The sequence below is a fragment of the Vanellus vanellus genome (genome assembly GCF_965231255.1).
Source record: "Vanellus vanellus genome assembly, chromosome: 7".
In the NCBI taxonomy this organism is placed as follows: Eukaryota; Metazoa; Chordata; class Aves; order Charadriiformes; family Charadriidae; genus Vanellus; species Vanellus vanellus.
This window is the reverse complement of record NC_138912.1, coordinates 28349626-28354905: the sequence shown is the minus strand read 5'-3', so window position 1 is coordinate 28354905 and position 5280 is coordinate 28349626.

Here is a 5280-nt window from a genome sequence, read left to right as displayed (position 1 = left end):
CATAGTTCCTATGAAACCTGCCCTTAACAGTAAGTGAAAAATAATTACAATAGCATTCTTCAAACATCTGTGCTTGAATAGTGATGGCACTGAGCATGAGGGGGCTGCGGCCACAGTTTAATGAGGTAGTAAAAGCTAAACCTGGCTCAGTGAATTTGCCCCCTCCTCTGCCTCCCCATGAGTTTATGCCAAAGCAGATGACACACTGAGTTGTGCCACATGGCAACCTGGAGCAGAGAATTGATCTGAGTCAAAAATACCTCCCCTGTTTTTTTCTTTAGACACCACTGATGAAGGAAACTGGCAGCATTCACTTGGGATTACTATCCAAATACCCACGTCCTTAGGCCATAGTCTGAAACCTTGATTTTGCACCCAGGAAACCTGGCATTTAGCAAGAGAAATTCAAAGCCAAAGAGCCAGTTGCTCCAGATCACATCTTCACAGACGACCTGTCTCAGGTTCATTGCTAAATTATCTTGCTGCCAAGTTAGTTTTCAGTACACCAGTCTTCCAGTGTAGGAATAGAACCTCCAAAATAGGAAAATATAATCCAGAGGAAAAAAATAATGTAAAGACAAAAAAAATCTAACTATTCCCAGCAATTTCTGGGGGAAAAAGAAACATATGAAGGAAAAAGTTGTGGATAACTCTTTATCTGATTTTTATACATTCAGCATAGAAATGCTTTATCATCCCTTACAATATAAGCAACCCAACATTTTTAATACTATAGAGAAGCAAATATCTTTTTTGTAAAAAGAATTAATTTTAATCTATTTCCTCTGTTTCCTCCATTCAGGCAACTACTTAATGCATTGATCTTCCATGCATTTCCATTTTCTCCACCAATACATTTCTTATAATTGGAATGAGCTGCTCTATTAAGCTTCTTAATAGATTCTATGTTCTCAAAACCCAATAACTTCAGGACAATACATTAAAATAGACAACAAATTAAGCTTGGTGTTTGCAAAATGTGAGGCTCCATCAACAGTGACCTTTAAAGCTACAGCAAGGATGCTGTTTAAAATTGGTTGCAGAGGAACTGGTGTCTAATATGTCTAATTGCATTAGTTTGTGTCAATGCTCCACCACCTTGAGACTCTCTGCAAACAGTTTGTTGGTGGCCAGGAACAAATTACAGTCTGCTGATTGCACATTGCTGATGTGAAGCAGCAATGGACATGTGCAGATGTCTATGAATTTACTTAAGGCTGTGGGTCCATAGCAGTTGGAAAAAAAACAGGACCTCTGTATTTAGCTGTATCACCTAACACAGACGCAGCCTAGTTTGAGCGATGAAGACTAGCATTAGCTTTGTATATGCAAGCAACATTGAGCCTTACACACAGCGCAAAAGTATTTTGACAGGCTAACATAATTATTTAATTATATCAATTGAATCCAATAACTATGCTGCAATATCACATTAACTTAGTTTGAAATTCAATGTGAACGGAGGTTTTATTTGCAAGCCATTACAAAGATGTAATTCCATTTTAAAATAGCAAACGATATAAAATAATTCTCTCAAAGCTAGTTAGCCCTGGTAGAATTCTTACCTCCTCCCATAGCTATACAGCCAGCTACCTTCACATGTATTTTATGCTACCTCTTAAGTCATCCAGTGAGCAGTTTTCCACCACAAGTAAAGAACAAGGTGACCTGACAACGTGTCGGGGGAAGTCTCAAACACACAATGAGCAACCGGAGCCAGGGGATGGGGAACACCCCGACAGACATTTTGCAAACCGACAGAGTGGACATTTGCCGGATACCCACCCCACAACCCATCCTCTAGAACAGGACATGAGACCACATCTGCTTCAGTACATGTATTGCCAATTGCAGCTAGAAATACTGAAGCAACACCAAGAGTTAGGAAGAATGGGGTCTAATCCTTGTAAAGTTAACCCAAGTAGTTAACCCAAAATGGAAAATATTCTCCATCCAGCTTCATGCTTTCTAGGAAAGGTTTTACTTAATAAGCCAGCTCCCAGCTGCTCTTCACCTCCCATTAGCCTTTGCTAACCATTTGCACAGATAGTGCTGTGGGTAACAGACCCCCATCAGCACCACAACTGCCCTCTTTACTGCACCCCATCGCCCCCTCATATCTCATCTATTTTTAATTCTAATTCAAAACCACATGTGGCCTGTTTCTTTGCACTTTCATAGGTGGAACTGTTGCAGTTGAAAACCCCTTGCTCATGGGCAATTTAGCATCCTCTTCTAGGTGAAATACTTTGGGATACTGTTCATTTTGCACAACACCACCTGGAAGACCTGTGTGGTGCCTTCTACCAGCAGATTACCATTTTTTTTTCCTTTAACGTGGAAAACATGGTACAAAAGACTTTGCTTTTGTTACAGGTTTTCATGTTTGCCTAGGGCTTAATCACAAACAAGACTGCTAATTATTTGTACCTCCGGCAGCGTTGGCTAAGTTTATCCAAGATAAGAAGAGTTCAGCCCCTTGTTCCGCCACCTGCCAGCGCAAGGCTCTTGCCAGCAATTCCCTCCAATAACTCAGGCTTTTTTTTTTTTTTTTTTCCTGCAGTTGACAGGGAGGACTAAATAAATACTGGTTTTGTTTTCCTAGCAGGAATCTTTACTTGGTGAATTTTACGCAGCCTGGGGGGCAGGCCTTGGCCTCTTCTCGACCCGGGGCGCAGGCATGAGGGGGCACAGGCCACGGGCCCGCCTCGGCAGGGGCAGGTGGGCTTCTCAGGACAGGGTACAGGCACAGGGAAGGGTCAGTAACTGTGGGGGCTACTGCTTTCTCCAAGGCCAGCAGCTTTTTCAACATACATGTTAAAAACAATTTATTGTCATTCAGACAGTTATTCTCTCACCCGATGACCCCTCTCCACCCAGGAAGGGGAATTGGGGGAAAACAAGGAAACTTGAGGGTTAAAATATGAACAGATTTAATAGCATAAGACTAAATAATTAACATGAAGAATACTAAAGAACCAATATTGATCCCGATACCAATATAAAATACACAAGAATTATAGTCAGCCCATTCTATCAGGGGGAAGCTGTGCAATCCCAGCAGTGACAGAAAATGTCGGACACTGAGTGCTACAGCTTCGGGAGGAAGGGAAGGACTCAGGGGTCCGGCTCTGAGGCAGGAAGTTCTCAGGATCACAGCCATCATAGAAGAGAAAAATCTCCTCAGCAAACTTTCTAATTTATATTGAATGGGATGAAATAATCCTGTTGGCCAGCTTGGGTCAAGTGCCCGGCTCTTGCTCCTCCTCATCCCTGCACCTGGTGAGCTCAAAAACACTGAGACCTTGAAACTCACACACCATAGGGGGCTATAAAGTAAATATTTTCACAAATTGAAGCACTAGATAAAGTCTTCTAGAAACACAGTTTTCCCAAACGTTAGAGGAGACCTTACTGAAATGTAAAACTGCTGCATGGCTCAAACCAGGACTATGTCGTGAGGTGCTCCCCTCAGGCTGGACGGAGGGTAGGGCGTACAGCGGCCTTCCCGGCGTACAGCGGCCTTCCCGCAGCACTGTAAATCATGGGCCAGGGGCAATTAGCACATGCAGGGCCCTGGCCAGGCTCTGTCACCGTAAGGCCTGGGTGGCACCAGGCCTGCCTCCCTTTGTCCAAAGCTGAGCTAAACTGGTTCCCTCTCATCAGTTTCCAAAATAAAGTCAGCACTGCCAGAGATTGCAAAACCTCTGCCTTTCTTTCAGCAGGGCTCACCGCACACACCAGCTCCCACCTACAACCCACTGCATGTTAAACTTTTCTTTATAAAAAAAAAAAAAAAAAGTAATCACTGAAACTTACAAGATGTTCTCTCCCTTTGAAAAGGGCTACCTAAAGAGTAAAAAACCAACCAAACAAACAAAAAATTACATATATATAATCCAGAACAAGTATCTTGTATAGTCTTCACAGGTGAAACATTTTCATGCTCAGTTGGCTCTCTGAGTGGTTCTCTCCAGAACAAAAACATGACTGAAGTCCACCATTTCCCCATTTTCCTCTTTGGCAGAGCTATTATGAACAAACTAGATCAAAGTTATTTTTCATTACATACAAATAGCAGATGTGAAACCTTAAGGCAGGTGTTACAGTGGTAACTTCTCAGGCACTCAAGAAAACTACAACTATTTGTCACACATTTATGGATGATGCAAACAACAGCACATGATGGAAGTTTGATCTCAACAGCATAAAAATGTTATTAACAGGAAACACTTCTTTGATGGTTTAGATTAGACCTAGCCTAGCACAGTACGACAGAAGAGGAAACAACCCTGCAGAACAAAGTCATGGTGGACCACCCTGCGCCACTCTCTGGGGAAAAAAAAAAAAAAAAAAAGGCAAGAGCTTTGTTGTAAAACTCTGAAAGCAGACGTTTTCTATTAAGCAGAGAATCTTCAATTATTTAAGCATAAATCATGTTTTCATATTCACATGACCTCAGCTGAATCTCTCAGGGAAAAAAATTACTGACAAATTAATTTGAGTCAGGCTTCAGCCTAATATCATATAGGCAAAGATGGATGCATTAGAATTTCAGTATTAGTACATAGAACATTATGAGATTAATTAAGAAAATCCTGAAATGCTAAACTTTCACAAAAAAGTCTGAAAACCCATTCAGCAGAAAGCTTTTGTATGAGGCAGCCTGATCCCACACGGGATCTCCCATCTGAGATAGCAAATATTACTACAGTGTCATAATAACAATAATTAATTTTGGCTTGATGATAGAGCGAACTTATTCAGGAAAGAGACCAAGAAATTACTGATGTTATCTGACCCACTGCCTGTTTGAGAATGAAGTATTAAAGATACATACATCACAGTAACTATTTGATGCCATATATGGCATAAAAAAAATAAATTCATCTGCTCTTCCAACAGAATGATTGTTCAAAGTCTCTTGTCATGCAGAGAAAGACTTCAGCTCTCAGTTAATTTAACAGGATTGAAACCATCTATTACCTCTCCTCTCCATTCATCTTAAGAAAGTCTAAGATGATCTAAGCACAGGAGTGTGCTACTCTGGTGGGATCTGCTAGCGCATCAAAGCTAGAGAGTCCAAAACTGCTGATCTTCACACCTTTTAATGGAAGATTTGCCAAGGGCAAAATTTAGGCAATGGCTCAAAGTACTGCCAACACAGGAACACGCTGAGAGACACCCAGAGGAGTTCTCTCCCCTGCAGAAATCCACCAGTACTGAGACAAAACACTTAGAAACAAACAATATTCTGTAATTGACATTAGAATACTTTAT